The sequence below is a fragment of the Canis lupus genome, chromosome 15, assembly GCF_003254725.2.
Source record: "Canis lupus dingo isolate Sandy chromosome 15, ASM325472v2, whole genome shotgun sequence".
In the NCBI taxonomy this organism is placed as follows: domain Eukaryota; kingdom Metazoa; phylum Chordata; class Mammalia; order Carnivora; family Canidae; genus Canis; species Canis lupus.
Window position 1 is genome coordinate 47,930,556 of NC_064257.1, and position 22,419 is coordinate 47,952,974.

General features: G+C 34.3%; 1 protein-coding gene across 6 annotated transcripts in view; it reads right to left on the reverse strand.

The window, feature by feature from the left end:
- Positions 1-20,130, reverse strand: part of IQCM (IQ motif containing M) — a 429,271-nt gene extending 409,141 nt beyond the window's left edge. For all 6 annotated transcript variants that reach the window (XM_025439271.3, XM_025439272.3, XM_025439269.3 and 3 more), the window contains exon 1: positions 19,844-20,130. The gene's annotated coding sequence lies outside the window, so the exon portion shown is untranslated. The remainder of the gene's footprint in view (positions 1-19,843) is intronic.
- Positions 20,131-22,419: the final 2,289 nt, after the last annotated feature.

A 22,419-nucleotide genomic window follows, 5' to 3' on the forward strand; every position in this document is an offset into this window, starting at 1 on the left:
CACAAGCAATTTCCAGAAGACAATGGAGCAATGAATAAAATTTTCTATGAGAAAGAGAGTATGACTTTAATATTTTATATTCATTCAAATTTTCTTTTGAGATTCAGGCAACTGACTTTATTAAGCACACAAAGTCATAAGAAATATAATTTCCACAATAGCTTTATAAAAATTGATATCCTACCAGTCAAGAAATGGATGAAATAAGGGATTCAGAAATGGAAAAGCAAGAATGAATAAAATAAGTGTTGGTGGACATTGGATCAATTTAAATAAATCTATTTAAACAACTACAGTAATTTGTTAGAACATATAATTTAAATGTTTTAAACTTTGACAAAGGGAAATAATATTACTGACAAAGCTGGTGGAGAGGTGGCAAGAGAAAGTAAAAGAGTATTCCTTCATAATTCACACCAGGGAGAAAATTTATATTATCTCAAAAATTGAAGCATGAAATTTTTTAAATAACACAATCAACTAATTTATCCTTTGTAATAATTTTAGTAACCTTCAATCTTTAAGGAATTTTTTTTACAAATCTTTTCTGTAGATTGGCACCAAGTAAATATTTAGGCTTTGTGGGTTGCACACAATCACTGTTGTGTTTTTATTTCTTTCTTTTATAGCTCTTTAAAAATTTAAAGATCAACCTTAGCTCCCAAGCGGTACAAAGAACAAAAGGCCTTGGGCTAAAATTTGACCTGCTTGCTATATTTTGTTGACTTCTGGCTAAATAGATTGAGCCAAAATTCTGTTGTTCTTTCATTTTCACTCTAGAATCCCTGATTCTGTTAAATGTAAGCAAAACTAATTGTGGTATTTTGTATTTAAAACCATATGATAATTTACAGGACTACTACTTCTGGTCAAGATATGCACAGCAAGTATAATTCACAATGTTTGACATCCAATCAAAAGTTATCAACCATGCAAAAAAGTAGGCCAATATTACCCATAATGAGGAAAAAGAAACGAATCAAAACCAACCTGGGATTACACAGATGATAAAATTTATAGACAAGAACATTAGAATAGTTATTACAGCTGTATTCCATATAGTCAACTAGCTAGTGGAAAGACTGAGCATGTTATGCAAAAACCTAGAAGATATTTAAGACTTAAATATAACTTCTAGAAATGAAACTACAATGATAAAAAAAAAAGAAAGAAATACATCGAATGGGATTAACAGAGATAAACATTGCAAGAGGAAAGATTAGAAAATTTGAAAGTGTAACAATAGAAATCATCCAAACTGAAACACATAAAGAAAAAAGTCTTGGGGGCACCTGGATGGCTCAATAGGTTAAGCATCTGCCTTCTACCTCAGGTCATGATCTCAATATTCTAGGACTGAGCCTTGCTCAGCAGGGAGTCTGAAAATTTATGTCCATACAAAAGTCTGTACAAGGATATTTATAGCAATTTTATTCATAATTCCCAAAACTTGGAAGCAACCAATATGTCCTTCAGTAGATGCATGGGTAAATCAACTGTGATATACCCAGACAATGGAATATTATTCAGTGCAAAAAAGAAAAGACCAAGCCATGAAAAGACACAGGGAAACTTAAATGTGTACTACTACTATATGCTTCTCACTATATGGCATTCTGGAAAAGGCAAAATTGTGAAGACAAAAAATTCAGTGGTTTCCAGGGGGCAAGGGAACATAGGCAGATAAGAATTTTTTTTAGGGTAGTGAAAATACTCAGTAGGATATAAAATGATAGATATATGCCATTATATATTTTTCCAAACCCATACATGGTACAATGCCAAAAGTAAACCCTAAGATGAACTATGGATTTAGGGTGATCATGATGTGCCAGTTTAGGTTCATCCTTGGTAAAAGAAAATGTACCATTCTGGTAAGTAATGTTCATAATTGAAAGACTATGCATGTGTAGGGGCAAGAGACATATAGGGAATCTATCTCTTCCTCTCAATTTTATTGTAAACCTAAAACTGGTCTAAAAAAAATAAGGCCTTAAAAAAAGTATGACTTATTAATGACCAATAAGTACATGAAAAGATGCTCAGCCTCATTAGTCATTAAGGAAATGCAAATCAAACCAAAATGATTTACTACATCACTCCCACTAGAATGGCTACAATTAAAAACAGACAGTAACAAGTGTCAACAAGGATGTGAAAAAATAGGAACCCTCATACACTGCTAATGCGAGCATAAAATGGTGTGTTTGCTTTAAAAAATAGTTTTGCAGTTTCTCAAAATTTTAAATACAGAATAATCACACCACCCAGCAATTCAACTCTTGGATCTACCAGAAGAAATGAAAACATGTTCACACAAAGTCTGACATGCAAATGTTTAGAGCAACTTTATTCAGAATAGCAAAAAAGTGTAAACAACCCAGATGTCCATCAACTGATGAATGGATAAACAAAATGTGTTTACATTCATACAACAGAATTTTATTTAGTGATTTATAAAATCAACAAAGTCAGAGTACCTGGGTGGCTCAGTCAGTTAAGCATCTCATCCTTGGTTTCAGCTCAGGTCATGCTCTCATAGTCATGAGTTGGAGCCCCGTGTCAGGGAGGAGTCTGCTTAAAGATTCTCTCCCTCTGCCCCTCACCCTGCTCGCTCTCCTCTCTCTGTCTCTATCAAATAAATAAATCTCAAAATTTTAAAAAGGCAATGAAGTCCCAATACTACAACATGAAATAATGTCAAAAATATTTTACTTAATGAAAGAAGACAAACACAAATGAACCCATATTGTATTATCCTGGCTATGTGAAATGCCCAGAAAAAACAAATCTGTAGTGACAGAAAGTAGATTAGTGATTGCTGGGGGAATGAATGAGGAATAAGTACAAATGGACATAAGATTTCTTCTTGGGGGATCCCTGGGTGGCGCAGCGGTTTAGCGCCTGCCTTTGGCCCAGGGCGTGATCCTGGAGACCCAGGATCGAATCCCACATCAGGCTCCCGGTGCACGGAGCCTGCTTCTTCCTCTGCCTGTGTCTCTGCCTGTCTCTCTCACTGTGTGCCTATCACAAATAAAAAAATAAATAAATAAATATTTAAAAAAAAAGATTTCTTCTTGGGATGATGGAAATGTTCTAAAATTAGACTGTGGAGATAGTTGCACAACTCTGCAAATATGCTAAAAATCACTGAATTGTATACTTAAAATGGATATATGGTATTTTAATGGAATCTTACCTAAGCTGTTTAAAGGAACACAAAAGTGAATTAAAGACCTTTTCAGACATATAAACACAGAAAAAGCTTATCACCATCAAACCTACACTATAATAAGTGTGAAATAAGGCATTCAGGCAAATGAAAACTGATATAATTAGAAACCTGGGTGGGAATGAGGAAACAGACAATGATAACTAGTGGGTAAATATAAAAGACTTAATCATTATTTAAATGTCTTTAAAGGAATTGTTTAAATTAAAAATATTAACAATGTATTGTGGCATATATAATATGGAATAGATGATGGGGATTAATGAGTACACTTGTGATGAGCACTGGGTGTTGTAAATCTATAGTGTACACCCAAAACTAATATTATATTATATGTTAACTAATTGAAATTTAAATAAAAACTTCAAAAAAAGGTAAAATAAATAAAAATAGTACACACTCCAGGAGAAACAAAGTGGAAGCAAACTTGTAAGTTACCTATATTATTCATGAAGTAGTATAATATTGAGGTAAAATGTATTAAAGGTGTAAACTATAAACCTAGAGCAATTACTGGGATAACACAACAAAGAGTTATAGCTGATAAAACAATGAAGGAGGTAAAATGGAATAAAAAATAGAACCCAAAACTCAGTAGAAATAAAGGAAAAAGAGAACAAAAAATAGGGAAAAATAGGAAACAAATATCAAGATGGTAGCTTTAAACCCATACATTTCAATAATAATATTAAACATAAATGGCATAAATGCCCCTAATTTAAAAGCTTTTTTCAAAGATTTTTTTTAATTCATGAGAGACACACAGAGAGAGAGGCAGAGACACAGGCAGAGGGAGAAGCAGGCTCCATGCAGGGAGCCCGAAGTGGGACTCGATCCTGGGTCTCCAGATCATGCTGGGCCGAAGGCAGGAGCTAAACCGCTAAGCCATCCAGAGATCCCCAATTTAAAAGCATTTTAAAAAGCATTGGGTTATAAAGGAAGAATCAGGTATATGCTGCCCATAAGAAACCCATTTAAAATATTAAGAGAAATAGATTAAAAGAAAAAGAATGGAAAAGATATGCCATACTAACACTAATCAAATAATGCTGAAGTGGTTGTATTAATATCAGACAAAATAGATTTTATGGCAAAAAATATCACCAAAGATAAAGTTATTTCATACTGATGAAGAACTTATTTACCTAATAACAGGGCTCTAAAATACATTAAGCAAAAAAATGGCGGTGCTAGAAGGAGAAACCAATAAAATTAAAATTATAGACAGAGATTTCAACACCCTTACCTTACTAATTAGGAGAATAAATTGGCAGAAAATCAGTAAGGATATACAACACTTTTACAATACTGTCAACCAACTTAATCTAATTGACATTTATAGATTTTTCCACCTAACAACAGATAAATACACATTCTTTTCAAGTACAGCACATTTGGGATAATAAAACCAATCTCAATAAACTTAAAAGAATACAAATTATATAAGTATGTTTTCTGAAACAATAACACTAAATCAGAAAGCGTTAATAGAACAGGAAGATTTCTAATGTTTGGAAACTAAGTGACACTCTTCTGAATAACTGAAAACTCAGAGAAGAAACCAAAAGAGAAATTAGAAAACATTATGAACCAAATAAAATTAACAACACAACATACTAAAACTTATGGGATTCAGTTTACTAGTATCTACAAAGAAACATAGTACTAAACATCTGTATTAGGAAAAAAAAAGTTTTCAAAACAATAACCGTAGCTTCCAGCCGTAGTAAAAAAAAAAAAAGAAAAAGAAAAAGAAAAAGCAAGAATAATGAGTTAAATCCATAGTAAGCAAAAGAAAACAACAATAAAAATCATAGTGAAAATCAATGATATAGAAAACAGGAAAAAGAAATAGAGAAAAATAAGGCACCTGAGTGGTTCAGTGGTTGAGCATCTGCGTTTGGCTCAGGTTGTGATCCTGAGGTTCCAGGATCGAGTCCTGCATTGGGCTCCCACGGAGGAGCCTGCCTCTCCCTCTGCCATTTTCTGTCTCTCATGAATAAATAAATAAAATTTTTTTAAGAATTTGAGAAAAATCAATGAAATCCAAAGCTAGTTCTTTTGAGATCAATAAAACTGATAAACTTCTAGCCAGATTAATCAGCAAAAAAAGAAAAAAGGACAAAAAAGAGATAAAACATAATTTACCAATATTAGCACTGAGGGTAATGACAACACATAAATTTCCACAGAAATTAAAATAAGAGAATATTAACAACTTTATACCAATAAATTAAACAATTTAGATGAAATGAACAAATTCCTTAAAAGACACAACTATCAAAGCTCATTCAAAACCAAAAAAAAAGATCTTTTGATTTTTATCTTCTATCACTGTTCAATATTTACCATTTACTAATTTTGTATACCTGCCCTCCATAAACAAAGAAAACTGAATCTCTTTCTGTAGCAGGTTTCAGAGAGCAAAGTGAAACTTATGGTCAACAAAAGGGAAATGCATTGGCTCATGAAATTTAAACAGTGACACATTTCAGGAAAGGCTGGATCCAGGGGCTTAAAATTTCATCTGGACTCATTTTCCCTCTTTTGATCTCCCAGCCCTTACCTACGTTGGCTTCAACTTCAGCAAGATCCCAAATACAATGAAAAATGGCTTCCAACAGTTCTAGGTTTACTTTGTATCAGTATCTTAATTTTAGCAAAGGTCCAACAGTTACCACTCACTCTGAAGCCCTCAGTTTGGGCCATATGTTCTCTTTGTTCAGTAGAGATTTTACCCTCCCCTGAAGATGTACCCAAACTACATGGACTGAAAATAGATGGCATGTAGTTCTATAAGGAACATCAGAAAAACATTATTAAAAGATGGTAGGGGGAGATTATTTGGTACCAGAAACTTAGATTTTTACTATCCAAAGCTAATAGCCATATCATAAACAGATCAAACTGTTTCCTCTACAAAAATACCATGATACTAATATCCTTTCTGTTTTGGGCTATCTGGAATTCATGTGTTAAAATAACCACCAGAAACCACCATGTCCTTATCTGATAAAACGTGTCAGAAGAAAACAAAAATAAAAAACCAGGTTCCTTATCAAAACATTCCATGTTAAACAGTACTAAACTGAAGGAGAGGTGGGAAAAAAAAGAGAAAATCTTGTTCAGATTCAGACCTATTTGCTGCAGCAGCCCAGTGAGTAGCTTAAGGCAATATAAAAGTATCTGATACAAGCAAAGAGCAAAAGAAAACAATTGGAAAACAAAACCAAATAACACTCTTACTGATTGAAACAGAAAATCAGTTTAGGAAGAGGTCTGCTATTATGATGACTCACTCCGTCATCCTTCTAATTCTTAAATCTGAGGCCTATTCTCCCCCAACTACAAGATCAGTTCCACAGCAAGAATTCTATTTCTGAAAAATTTAAAGACCCTAGATGATCAATCCTGTTATTGACTTTGTTCCCTGGGCCTAATAACTGGATTCCTGCTACTTTCCTCAAAATGAAAACCCCACTTATATTGCAATTCCAAGGCCTTGGTGTTCTTGAGTTTCTTTTCCTGTATGACCCCAACCCTAAATCAGCTCCATTTCATTCATTCATTTTTTTCAATAAATTTTTACTTAGCTCCTGCTAGTTTCTACACACTCAGCTAGGCACTTTGGATACAGCATCATCACTATAGTCCTATTGCAACTACTGCCTTCTCAGACTTCTCTAATCCCATGCTTTCCCCATCCACTGGGGGGAGAGTGCCTTTCCACTATCCCTGCTAGCAACTATCACCTGAATGCCTGCCTTCATGAGAGGACTAGAGAGCACAAACAACAACCAGGGGTCAGATGTACTGTCTTTGTGCCCTCTCTCTATCTGCCATAATAGAGTCTGCCTAAAAATTAATAAATAAAATTAATTAATAAATAAATGATGTGTTCATGCACTTTTCAACCCCCCAGCACAAAATTGAGAAGAAAAACTATTAGGAGATCTATGACTTCCTCTTACTCCCTTTGGGATGTTCTGATGTTCTGATGTTATCTCTATCTGGTAACTTCCCCCCCTTCAAACTTCTAGGCCTGGAATTCACCCCTACCATAAAGAATGCCTTTTTAGTTATCAAGATTATGTCATCACATGCCTGTTTAGAAATGAATCTGCTCTTTACCAGGAGGGAATTTGAGATGTCAGAAAGAAAGCTATCTACTGTCCATCAAATTGGGTGATAATAGACCAATTACATTGGATTGATACTGAATATCAAGCTATGGCTTATAAAAATGCCTGACATACAGCACTTTATAGTTCTAGAAAGGACATTCATACATATTATGCAGCTAGAAAATCTCAGAGAACATCACAAAAAGGTTAGCAAGTTACAAGCAAAGAGGGAACAAAAACCCAACTAGAGGGCTCTTTGCAAGTGGACTCAGTAGAAGTTGATAATGAAAATGTCCACATATCTAAGGGGTCTCAGCTGCATGATGTCATCAGTGCTTACATCCATTAATCACAAATCTAATCATGCCATTGGCTGATTTAAACCCTTCATGGCTTCCCATTGTTCTTGATATAAAGGGGAAAAAAACCCACTTTTTAAAAATCACCTATATTACTTTGCACCTTTCCCCAGATTCCCAAAACTATACCCCCTCAGTTTTCTTCTTCACCTCAAGTGTCCTGCCCTATATTTTTATCACTAAGGCATCATGCTTTCTCCTTCCACAGTTTCTTTGCACTTGTTCTTCCTTCTGAAATGCTCTTCCATCATTGCTCAGGAATCAATTCCTATTCTTCCCATCTGAGCTCAAGCTTATTCAGTTAATACTACTCAGGCCAAAAATGTTGTGTCCTCTTCCTTCAGAGCATTTATCACAGTTGTAGGCTTACTTTCAATATTAATATAATATTTGGGCATTATCAATCTTCTCCAATGAGGCTGTGAACTTAAGAAGAGGAGGAACTATGTTTATTTTTACCCACAACGGAATCTGCAGAACCAACTTATTACCGCTTACTGTCTTTTTAGGGAGTTGGCATGTTAGTGGTTGAAAGCAAAGTCTTTGGAGTCAGAAAGACCTAGCTTCAAATTCAATTTTCACATGTGACTAGCCCATATAACTTTGGGCTGGTTACCTACTCCCTTAAATCTTAATTTCTTCATTTTATAGTAGGAATAATAATAACCTAACCTTACCTTAGATTAATTGTGGAGATTTTAAAAAATCACATAGTAGGCAAATACAAATGAGTATTTCCTTCCCAAGTTCCTCCACTATTCTAGTATACAATTTATATTTGGAAAGAAAGTGAATGATGCTTTGAATTTAATTAAAGAGTCCTGTCAAAATTATTTAAGTATAACCTTTACTATGGATCAGGTATCATTAAAGGATAAACTCAAATGAAATGTGTTCTTTGATGCAAGAAATCCTGAAGTGTTAGTGGGATGAATAACTCACATGGTATAACTTGTGGGGGTAATTAGACAATGACAATCTGGGCTCTAAATTAAAAGATAAATTAAAGACTAAAGGAGAGTCATTGCATAATTAAGAATGAAATCCTCCCTATAACATAGGTTGAAATTGTAATATAATATCAAAAATGACAGTGAAACAGCACAACTGAGCAACTATAAATTACACTCTCAGATAACCCAGGGGTCAGGCCATATGTCAGGGAAAAACACTCATATGCACACTCGCTTCCCTCTAGTATCAATTAAATAGATGCCAAATCCAGCTCTTATACATTTATGCTAATAAATGATTTGAAGTAGTAGTCATCCAATTTTAATGGCCTTTCTCTTTTAAATTTATCACCTCAATATTAACATAAAGATAAATATTATGAATTTATACTCCTTAATATTCTCTTATATGTTAGATTATTGACTTCATTTTAGAAAGAGCAATGGTTATTTTAGATAATCAAACTTTCAGTAATTAAAAAGCAAGGCAATATAAAGTGAGAATAATTTTATTCAGGCACCAAAATTTCTAATAAAAGGATTAATAATGAGATTTATGCTTCATATTTCATTACACATAAATAGCCCTTGTAGGTAACATTACTTACAGACTAAATTTTATTACTATCTTTTGTTGTTTTTCTCCATCTTTCTTTCATTGACTCTAATTATCCTTTTTATCTAGAAAATGTTTAATGCGCATTCTGCAGTCATGCTATTAAATGGCTGAAATTTCTAAAAGGCTCATTCTACATCAGAAACATAATCATACTTCATACTATGTCCTTATTTTTCACCATGTAGATGTTTAAATGAAGAGGCTATCATAGAATCAGAGGCAAAATTCCAGAATCCCATTCAGTTACTTGGAAATTGACATCACTGCAAACAGTACACTTTAAAACTATCACACTGGAATCCTAAATCTTAAACTCAACATAGAGATTAATTATCAGTAGAAAAATAAATATGGGTTGAGAAATAAGGTTGTTTTTTCTTCCACAACATGAGGAGAGTACATATACAACTGACATCAAGAACAGGCTAACCAGAGACTAAACAGATGCAAACAGGATGCCAAGCAAAACTGAGCTTTCTGCCAAAGGTTTTCCCCAAGAGGTGAATAACATTTTCCATAAGTCTATGGAAATTGCAGAATTGGTTTTGTAATGAAATACTCTTAGCCACTTTTTCATGTATGATTTAACATTTCTGTTCTCTACTGAATAGTATAGGTTGTATTAATTACATCAGAGGGAACCCCATATTTATTATTCAATGAAAAGATAACAATATTTTAATTTACTTGAGAAAGTCTTACCAATGTAAAAATGAAAATGTGCATTTTTAAACTTACTTTTTTGATGGTATAAGACTACATACACTTAGAGTGTAATGCTGCAAGATCGAAATTAAATATAATTTAATTTTAATCCAGAGGAGCACTCTGGATCATGTGATGCTAATTGCAAAGTATTATAATTTAAAAAGCCATATTGTAATTTTCATAAAAGCTACATGTTTGGGTCACTTGGAAGGTTAGATAACCATATAAGGGAAGTTGATTTTTTAAAAATATTTTCTGTCCAATTGTTCATAGGTGCATCATAGGTGATTTTCAAACAACAGAAAAATGTGACATATCAGTAATACCTATTTTTGTCTTTGACCAATTGTCAGTTATCTACTTCTATTATTATTGGTGCTCAATAAGTATATAAACAGAAGCCAAAACTGGCTACTGTGCTTACTGTTTTTATTTTCCTAGATTATTTCCAGAGATTAGACAAGCAAACAATCAAACCAAGTTATGAAAAATAACGAAATCCTGCAACATTGTTGTGAGTCAGGCAGTAATGCACCTGACTAGTCTCCAAAGTGTTCAGAGAAACAAAAGCTTTCAGAAGTTTACAACCATGGCATAAAAGCAGGCTCTATGCCTGGCCCTGTGCATTTCAGCACTAGAGCAATGGTCACATGTCATACAGAGTATCCTACAAAGATACATAAATTGTCTGTATCCTTGACTGGGCACCTGTGACTTTGGAAAATTAAATTTCACATTCATTATTTATGAGGTCAGCACAAATCCCTTGATGGAATTTCAGCCTAATTAGGAAGTGTTAAGAAAGGTTTGGATCTCCGAACTAGTTCACATAAATGCTCCACTGGTATAAAAAGTAGACAGCTACCTTCTGACTGAGGACAAGCCATGAATCCATATTATTTATACCCAAGATCATCTAGAGAAACTCCAATTTGTTTTTTATTGTCACAGTTGTGAATTTTATATGTTCAGGGCTACCTCCAAATTTCTTCCATGCCAAAGGAAGCAGGAGACAGGAGACCAGATATTTTCCTTTTTCACTCTGTCTTTCCGTACCTCTTTCCTCATTGTCTGTCAGTTCTTTTACTTTACTCCTCCTTGTGCCCCTTTGCTCTAATAATTCCACCAGCTTCGAACCCACTCCCTATATTCTTTCCTGGCTCCCAGCTATAAAATCAGGTAAAACTAGAGATTATTTTAAGTAAAACTCATCTAAAACATATACCGTTTTACACATGGATGTTATATGTTGGTTTTTAGTTTTTCTACTTTTCCCAGAACACAAATTTGCCACCACAAAATTTTCACATGTTTTGTTACAATACCTCATCAAGGTTTCATGTTAGTAGGTCTTGAGAATCAGTCATTCAACTTTTTTTACTGGATCTGTGCAGTATGCAGTCCATGACAGAATTTATATGGGATAAAAGAGAGGCAGGGGACAGGAAAACACTTGAACCTTTCATTGTTCCTAAAATTCTTTAAAAACAAACAAACAAAAAAAACAACAAAAGCATAAATACTTAAATAACGACATAATGTTCAAAATGCATGCTATTACTGAGGCAAGATGGCAACCTGAACACAAGTATTTTGCTTTCTTCCTTTCAAATCACACTGAAATGAATCTAAAAATGCAGAAAAGGGAATAAAATGGCAAAAGTGAATGAATTTGGAAAGCAGGGCAGACAGTAAGTTCTGAGTGGCCTGCAATGTTTCATGAATTTAGAGAAGACAGGATGCAGATGGGATTATCGGGGTAACAATATGTGTAAAGACAAAGCCAGTGATTGCAGATGAGGACTGTAGAGAAGGAAGGTCTATTTTGCCTGAGAGGACCCAGAAAGGTTCTAACAATGCAACCTGGAAGCATGGAAGGCAAAAACAGGCTGTATAATTTTAGAGGGTATTTGAATGAAGGTTTAACTAGTCCCTCCTGCTTTCACTTTCAGACAACTGACAGAAATACACACAATACAGCCTATCCCTAAAGAATTTAGAAGGTTTTTTTTTTCTTGGAAGGCTTATCTTCCAAAGAAAAGTACCAGAACTGTCCATTATACAGTACACATCTTAAATTCAAGCATATCTACCAGTCAACATGCCCCCTCAAATACACATAGTTTATACTCAGGGGGACATAGAGGTATACAATGGCAAAGGAAAGCTACACCAGTGAGTTATGTTAATAAAACTTCCCAATTAACAAGTATGAATGATCAACCATGCATCATCAGACATTTGAAGAAACTCAACAGCACAAGAGAAGTCTAAGAAATATTGCAACAATATAATAAAAATAGACTTCTATGGTGGAAAAAGGAGTAATTTGAGAATAAGATTTTAAGGGAAATTAAAAATATAATTACTGAAATGTAACTTGTGTCAACTATACTCAAAATTTTTTTAAAAGCATAATTACCAAAATTAAAATTCAATGAAAGAACTCTAAGATAAAATCAAGAAAACACGGAGTAAAAAGAAAAAAGATAATAAATTAAAAGGTTAAGCTATATATAGATGTAGACATTTCAAACTTCATTGTACTTTAATAAACAATATACAAGACGTAATTTTTTATAACTATAAAATATGCAAAGAGACAAGAAACTCATAATCAAGAGAATATATACATATTTTCCTTGATGGGGTTACATCCCAATAAACCCAACATACATTGAAAATACCTTAAGTTGAAAATGTCTTTAATACACCTAACCTACCAAATATTATATCTCAGCCTAGCCTACCTTAAACATGCTCAGAACACTTACATTAGCCTACAGGTGAGCAAAATCATCTAACACAAAGCCTATTTAATAGTAAAGTGTTGACTATATCATGTAATTTATTGAATACTGTACTGAAAGTAAGAAACAGAACAGTTGTGTGGGTACAGAACGGTTGTAAATTGTGTGTTGATTGTTTATCCTGGTGATCATGTAGCTGACTGGGAGCTGCCACAGTGCAGCATCATAAGAGAGTATAATACTGCATATCAGTAGCCTGGGAAAAGATCAAAATCTGAAGTATAGTTTCTAGTGACTAGTATCATTATAAAGTTAAAAGAACTGTAAGCAGAACCATCAAAAGCTAGGAAACGTCTATATTCAATACAAGCAAGATACAATGAATGCAAAAATGTAGTACTCAGAAGATAAATGGAAATTCTAAAAAAGAACTGAGGGGAAATTCTAAGACTGAAAAATACAATATGTGAAATTTAAAAATTCTTTGGATGGACTTAATTTCTGGATTGCACACTGCAGAAGAAAGAGTATTAAACTTGAAGAGAGGTCAAAAGTGATAAAATTTAAACTGAACATAGATAAAGAACAAATGGATAACACTTTAATTATTTTAATCATCACTTTTCACTCTCAAAATTATCTTGATTTAGATTTGATAATAAATCATAGTTACCCTATTACATATGAAGTTGTAGCTTCTGATCTTCCAGGTTTGATTTTGTCCAACTGCTATGAATGAGATCATTTATTTCTTTATAGATAATACGTTAGTAATTAAGATAAAAACTCAAAAGTGGTAGGTGGCATCTTAACTCTAGTATAGCTGTCAGCTCCCATCGATGTGATTAGCCAAGACTATAAGTTAGCTTGCTTTTCTACTCACATATGCTATTTCATAAGAAGCCCAATAATTCCTAAAATAGATTATATTTCAAAAGCTTAACAATTTAGAGCAGCTTTAAAAAAAAAGAAACATCTGTTTAAACTAAAATATTGTTCAACCCTACCAAAGACACAACTACATTGCATTATCCCTGCTACATAGCAAAACACAAAGAAAGAAAATACATTTCTGAAGGAAATATTTCTTTCAATCAAAGAGTTGCTGAACTGATCTCCTGAAAAATTCTGGTATCTCTGCTTTGCTTTTGACCATTAGTCTCATAACCCTGATTATTTATTCCTTTAAGTTTAAAATAAAAACGGTTTCATTAAATTGCTTTCCTCTAGTTAATGGAAGTTTAATGAAAAATGTTTAATTGAATTAAACATTTGTTTATACATTAAACAATTATTTAATAAATAAAATATAATAAAAACCATATATGTTTTATGGCATATTTCTAATAATTTTTATTTTTAATTATTTTTTAAGGGTCTACATTCTCTTTCCCCAAACATTAAGGCATATATATTACACAAAATGTAACATATTCCAAGCAAAACTACAAAGCCATTGCTCCATAGTATCCAATAATATTAACTTAAAGGCTTGTATCATAGAAAACACACTGGCCCACAATACTTCAAAGTTCAAAGTTTGTCTTTGTCATTGTCCCATTACTCTTTCTTAACTCATCTCCTAGCTCCTGGGGTTCACCTTCCTAATCCCAGTATCCCGTGCCTGCATGCTGCCCTTGAGATGTCAAGTGAGCCCACTTCAGTGCCCTCTTTCAGGCTTGCCTTATAATGTAGAACTCCGGGGACTAAATTACTTCCTTTTCTCTCTTTCTGACCGCCCATCAAAGCCTCCATTAACTAGAGAAAAGCAACTTAATTAAACCAATCCATATTGAATTATAAATGATTGATTAACAGACTACTCAACTCTCCCCAGGATATTTTTACTTAAAAAAGAGAGAGAGAGAGAGAGAGAGAGAGAAAGAGAGAGAGAGACTGTAATCTAGGTAAATCTGTAATTGACAGAAATTGAAACAGTTCAAAAAAGCAGGGGGAAATATATAGGTTTCTGCCAGGGAGATATGTTTGGAGAGAAGGGCCTTCTGAGGGTCCTTAAATGATCCCTGTTGGGGGCCACCTAACTCAGCCTCAATTCCTGACTGGGAGAATAAAGCATTGACTGAAATGCCCTTTTCCAGTTTTATAAGTGAGCAGCAAAGTACTCTCAAAGGAAGACATTTGACTTTGAAACAGACTTCAGAAGTTGAAGTATGGTTTATTACTCCTCTGGGTGAACTGAGAAATATAAATGCTTCTTTTAACTTGGAGTCAAATTCCCAAGAGCCATCCTTAAACACCAAGTATCACTGTGACAAAGGTCAAATCCTCTGTCACGTGGGAATGACCCTACAGATACTCTTTTTAGATTAATCCCATATTTTTTTAACTTTTAATTGGAGGATGGGAGTGAACACCAGAAATATATGATATAACCACATATTACGGAAACACAAATGAGAATATAATGGCAGAGGAGCCTCTACAAACTTCAAGGTAAAGTTCAGCCTCTCACCTCATCTATCTTACCTTCTAGATCATCTACACACATACACACACACACAAACACACATACGCACACACACTCAAGTGATGGTAAAAATTACCATTTTCCAAATATTATTTACAGAGTATCCTCTTAAAATTCAGTGTAAATACGGCCTAAACACTTTCAAGTAACACTGATAAAAATGCTAACATATCTTTATTGTTGAAAAAATAGGTTAGAAGTAATTACAACTCCCCTTTTCCTTTGTTTGACAGTGTATTTTTTTTCCTGCCTTATTTGAGGCATAAAATACAAAGAGAAGAAACCATTTCCTTTTTACCTCCAGTTTGATCTATGTAAATTAAAGCTGATCCTCCACTCTGGCTAATTATAAATTTTGCCCTCCTCTACAACAAGGTGACAACACAGACCTCTGTGGTCATGATAAAAGTCTTTAGCATTTTACTTTGTTATAACAGTTGTAAAAATCAACAACTTGACCCTCATTATGAGTCAACTGCATTAATATCTTTGGCTTCAAGATCCTTTCTGCAGAAATGTCAGGCTATACCTATACCTATTCTTTGGTGAATTTTTTCACTGAATAAAAATATTATACTTTGTCTTAATTTTCAAAATTCACACGGTTGGCTGGACTTAAAAAAAAACTACCACACAAGAAGGAGATAGTTGCAATTATCTATACCCTGAACAAGAAAATTTTTAATTGATATTTTTTCCTTTTAGCTCAAAAACTAAATCCTTCTAAGCAAACTTTCTACACCAAACCCTGTGTACCATTAATTTAAGATCTGCCTTCTGAAAGCTTCCTATCCAAAGATACATTTAGAATAGGGGGGGATCTCTGGGTGGCTCAGTGGTTTAGCACTTGCCTTTAGTCCAGGGCATGATCCTGGAGTCCCAGGATCGAGCCTTACATCGGGCTCCCTGCATGGAGCCTGCTTCTCCCTCTGCCTGTGTGTCTTCCTCTCTCTGTGTGTGTGTCTTTCATGAATAAATAAATAAAATCTTTTTAAAAAAAAAAAAAAAGAATAGGGTGTTCCAGGGCAAGACAGCATACTTAACCAATGTATCTAATGTGACCTCTTTTTTTAAAACATGAACCCACTAAGAAGAGGAAGACCAGGAGAGAAAACAGTAGCCGCTAATTTTGGAAGGTAGAAATCAGGTACATGAGCAGTAATTGAATTATCAGACCCCCGAAAGTTCAATTTAAAGTGGCAATGGGCATAGCCAAGAAATAACTAGTTACACAACAGATTCCCCAAAATGTTCAGCAACTGGTAGCACTAGTTTCTCTAGAACTCAGGGTAAAGTGGGGCAGGCAGGTAAAAACCTGAAATTAGAAGGATTGGATAAAATGATATGAAAAGTGGTTAGATACCTACATGTCTTCTACTCCACTTCACTGAGTTATGCCCCTCACCCCTGCTCACTTCCACCTCCACCACTCCCACTGAAGCCTGGAAAGAGTAAAACAGTTCTTTAAATTGGGGGGAATCCCAAGCAACTGAGGACATGGGAAACTTAACTGAAAGCAACGAGATTAAGTAACTGTGCCTATAGAATGCAAGGTCCTGAGACATCTGCCTTCCACCCCCACAGCCCCTTTTTTAGTGTCAGATGGCTGACAGCTAGAACTTTTCCCTCCAGAAAGATTAGAACACATTTCTCTAGGAAGTTTGATCAACCCAATCAATGACCCACTCTTGTCTCTCACAGTAAAACTTAAAATTTGACATTGCTAAAATGCTTGGAGCTTCCAAGAAGCTTTTCAGTCCCCTACTTAGAGAACATAAACCAAAACAAACATTTTATTTAAGAAGTAACTTGTCAGACACAGGGGCTATTCAGGGAAAAAAAAAATTCAAAAAAATCAGAACAAATCAAAATATCTCATCCATGACACAGGGATCCAAATGTTACAAATAAGAATCATTCAAAGAACAACCATAAAAAGAACTATTAGAAACTAAAATGCATGATTTAAAAATCAATATAAGGGATAGAAGATAAAATTGGAGCAATCTCCCAGAAAGTAGATCAAAAGGATAAAAAGATGTGAAAAAGAGGAGGGAGGAAAAATACAAAAGATAAGAGTTTAGGTCAATGACTATAAAGCAGGATTTCCAGGAAGACAAAACAGAGGAGAGAAAATCATCAACAAAGCAATTTAAGAATTTTTCATCTTTCCAACCAGAGCAATTGAAGTTTGAGAAAGAATTGAGTTGGGTGCTCGTTAGTGAAGTTTCTCCACGTTTCAGTAGGAAACAAATCAAGGTAGCATCAAATATCTAAGCCAAATAGAACATTTTTCACTTATTAGAATTTATTTGACTCATTTTTTTTTAATTTTTATTTATTTATGATAGTCACAGAAAGAAAGAGAGAGAGGCAGAGACATAGGCAGAGGGAGAAGCAGGCTCCATGCACCAGGAGCCCGATGTGGGATTCGATCCTGGGTCTCCAGAATCGCGCCCTGGGCCAAAGGCAGGCGCCAAACCGCTGCGCCACCCAGGGATCCCTTGACTCATTTTTATACTGAGCTGGAGCAAACTGACCCATATCTTAATAAGGAGTATCTTTAAAGAACTCTCATTGGTTAGTGCTCAACAATGTCCCCCTCTCCCTAGAAAAACAAAGAAACCAGCAGGTGGTGAAATTATTATTCCAGAGTCTTAAGCACAGATTGCCTCTTCTCACAATTTGACAAAGTACGAAAGTTGTTCTGACCCATTTAGAATCCCAAAGCTTCATTATAAACCTCCCAAAATTTGGAAACCTGCAGTTCATTAGAAACATGCTGGGATTCAGGGCTTCATGAAGGAGTTGCCTAAATTGTATGAGGCAGTTGAAAAGAATCTTCTGAATTCCTTCACATTTCTAAAAATAAACAGGAGACTCTCTGGATAAGCTTAAGATACAGAAAATCAAACACACTCAGGATCCTAGGTTCTTTCATGCTCATCAGAATAAAACACTTCTCATACTACGTAAACTTCTCAAATACAGAGAATTATGTTTAAAAACTGCAAGACATTCCAAGAGGAAATAAAGAAGAGCAAATTTCCATCAGATATAGATCAAGTAATTTCATTCCAAAATAATTTATGTTGGTATTCCCATATTATAAATCATAGTAGAAGCCTATAACTTCCTCTCCTTGAAAATATATAACTGGCTATGCTGTATTGGAAACAGCTCTAGAAAATGATGATCTCTTATCACTAGGATTGTATTCACAACCTGTTCCAAAAGAACCACCCAGTCTCTAACAAGTCAATTGTCTTATGTTGATAAGGTAATTTCTTTTTTTTTAAAGATATTTATTTATTTATTAATGAGAGACACAAAGAGATAGGCAGAGACATAGGCAGAGAGAGAAGCAGGCTCCCTGTGGGGACCCCAATGCGGGACTCAATCCCAGGACCCGGGATCACTCCCTGAGCATGAAGGCAGACGCTCAACTACTGAGCCACCCAGGTGCCCCAATAAGGTAAACATGGACAAAGTGATGTTTCTCTACTTTATCACTAGTAAAGTGTAAACATAGTATCTTTGAGTCTGTTTTCAGAACTCCATGACAGATTTTTTCATAGCAAATCACAAATACCAACCAGGGCTCCAGAATGTTAACTCTGGTTATTCTAACAATCACTATTCACCTCTGTCTCACTTCACTTAGAAACAATTGAGAATAATTTCTCTGATCTATCTCTTTGGTCTATCATTAGCATGTGATCCAATGGACAGAGACCATCAATTATAAAAAAAAAAAAATGTATAATGCTCAAGTAGATCCTATGTATTACCACTTTAGAATCTAAATTAAAAAAAAATGTATAATGCTCAAGTAGATCCTATGTATTACCACTTTAGAATCTAAATCACATTATCACAGTTAAAATCTGGGATTTTGTCATGCCTTGTTCAGTAAAAATCTTTCTGGAGATCAACTATGTCTGTGCCCAAGTATACCCCAAAATCTATATCTAAACAACATGTATTGTTTAATGATGGAACTGACTTTCAAAGGAAAGCAAGAAAAATAAATGTCCTATTCTTCAAAAAATGGCATTATTTTATTTTCTCAAAGAACTATTGGTCTCTATTGATAACAGTTAAAACAGCTCAGTATCAACGTTAAATGTATTTAATTTGACAAAATTCTTTTGATTCTTTTCACTTTTAAGTGAAAATTTGTAAGTACCCCCAAATAAATAAGTCAACTCACAAGGTTGCATGGGGATATAGTTTATAACTGAGTTGGCATGAAGATGCAATGCTACCTAAAATCAGACTTTGGCCAGAGGTCTTAATTGTCTTCATACACAATGTGGTCTATTAGTAACCTCCACTTAAAACTTTTTCCTTTGGAGGCCATTTGCTCTCCCCTTCTTATAAGGCAAAAAACTCTAAGAACTAACTGACAACATTTTTTCATCTTATAAAACAGAAAACATTGTTGACAATATATCTCAACATCTCTAAGCAAAAAAAACTCTATCAATATAATTTTGTCAAATCCTAAAAAAAAATATACTTCTTTGGACAAATTCCATGGCCATAAAAAGGGCCTTACAAAATAATTTAAAAGCTTTAAAAAAATACAAATAATTAATATTACTTACCCCAACTGATACTGCTTAACTATGTACCTTTGCCTTAGCTTCAATGAATCTTATAGAAAAAAACTCATTGCCCCAAGGTGATAATGATCTCAGTTGCTTGATGGTACCTGATCCCTATACTCTTCCTTTATTCTTCTTTTAATCTATAATTATACAACTTTAAAATTTTTGTTTAAAATTTTTAAAACCAATTCCAGATAAGTCATGAATGATTTAAACAGTTCTTTAGATCCTGACAATACTGTGGTTATTTCCTACTTTTCACATATGTCTGCTTTCATTAGACACCCGAAGAATTCTAGAACCAGAATATTTCCTTGTGATGTACTAGATGATAATTTGCTGTTACTGTAAAACTACTTCTATCAAGGTGAGCCCTTCTGCTCCAAACAAAAATACAGGCTAACTTCCTTGGTGAAGAACAGCAAATCTGACCAAAGAAAAGAGTAAAATGCCTCACAGAAGGAAGACTCCACTTTCAACATACAAGTTTTAGAAGAATCAATAAAAGTTAACTGAAGATTGAACATTCCTTATTTTTCATTTCTTAAAATATTTACCATCATGTAACCATAAAATTACAGTTGTCCATGATGATTAAAACTTCAGTATTTATAAATGCCAAGTATTAAGTTACATCAAAAAACTTGATCATTCTCAATGTTGTATTCAACATCAGATGCAAAATTATCAAATGTTACACAGTTGCCAGATCTAGAAAATTGAAATAACACTGCAACTACCTCTTATTGGTTTAAAGTTATAAGGGTTATCTCAGCTTGACTGTGCTCAATAGCAAATGGTTTAAATACTGTGATTTGCATCTTATTTTAATACACACCCCAGTGGATTAAAGACGGATACCTTCTTGAGCATCATTTTTCTCTCTTTTCTGCAACATGAACACCAAACAGTGGTCCTCAGTCAGGGGTGATCTTTACTCCCAGGTTGGGAGAACATTTGACAATGGCTGGAGAAATTGTTCATTATCACCTGTGTATAGTGTGACCAGCATCTAGATAGCTACAATGCACAGGACAACTCCTCTGCCCCCTACAAATACTCAGCCCCAAATTACTATTCTGTGAAGGCTGAGAAACCCAGCTACAAGGACTAAACACTAAAAAGCTCCTATTAGGTGCTATGCCTCAGGTTGAAATAAGGAAGGAGAAAGAACTCAGGCTGACATATAACTTCTTCTATGGTCAGGTTAACCCTGGAATTTATTCTACATTTTGGCACTCAAAGTCCATATCATTAAGTTCTAATTCTAGTCACATCCTTTGATTCAATCAAGAATCTTCTTTATGTCTTTCCAGACCAATGCTGGAAGATTCCTCTGTAAAATTAAAATTGAATATAATTTTTAATAAAAACCCTCACAGTTATGTCTGTTTTGAATAAAAGCTCAAAGAGAAGCTCAAATAGAATGCATTTTACCAATCCCTAGTTTTTCAATGTCCTCCCTTTAAACCATTTAACTTTTACTCTCCAAATAAAGTTGATTGTTCATCTATAATTTTCATGTCTTTATTAGAGTTCTGACAGTTCTTAGAAACTTCCGCATTGATCACAAAGAAAGATGCTCTAAAATGCAAATCAAATGTCTCCCCTATATTAAAAACTGAATAGTCTCACAACAGAAACAAAAGAAGTTGAAGTCCTCTGATCTGATGCTTTCTATAAAATATGAAATACTAGACAAACTTTAAGCTATGCTTCAAATTTATATGCTTCCAAGCTATTCAAATATAAAACAAGCACTAACAAATGGGCAACCTTGTCCATTGCAAGGCTAATAAATCAAAATCACCAAGGTAAGTTAACTGCATTTCCAGTGGATGCAGATTTATCATCAGAGACCTGATAATCATGCAACCACTAGAAAAAGCAACGTGTTTGCCATGACCTTGGTCATAATTCACCACCAACACTGACTTGTAACTTTTCAATATTATGTCACACTGGGCACATTCTAAAAAAGATTTCAGGATTTTGAGACTTCTGGATGAAGAACGTGTGTGTTCATCTGACTTTTTTCTTACATTAGAACTCAGTATAAAAACTATAAACATCTGATACTTGAAAAATAGAACAGTGTATAAGAAAACTGCAGGAAAGCAGTACTTAAATGCCTTGGAATTTTTCTGAAAATGACAGGCTGACTGGTAGTTTCAATTGGTCCAAATGCAGAAGCCTCCAAACTTCACTTTTTCAGCAATTACTATATTTCTTACATCTGGTGATTCTTTTAGTTGAATTCCCCACACCCAACTGGTAATAAAACAAGCAGGAATGTCATCAAGGTTGAAATAAAGTCAGAGAAGCTTTCAAGCATTCCATTCTACAAGTAGTTTTATTTTGATCTCTTCAAGTGGAGAAAGGCCTGGCTGCAACAAATGTTTCCAAGACAGGGAAAGCGGTTAAGAGATGCTGATATCTTTCTAGGCTTTTCAGAGATTAATCAAAAGTCTAGCAAATCCCTTCAAGAACAGAAGATGTGGGAAACAAGGAATAAGTTGTTACAACAACGGGCAACAAGTCAAGGTAATATATTTACCAAACTTGCACCTTGG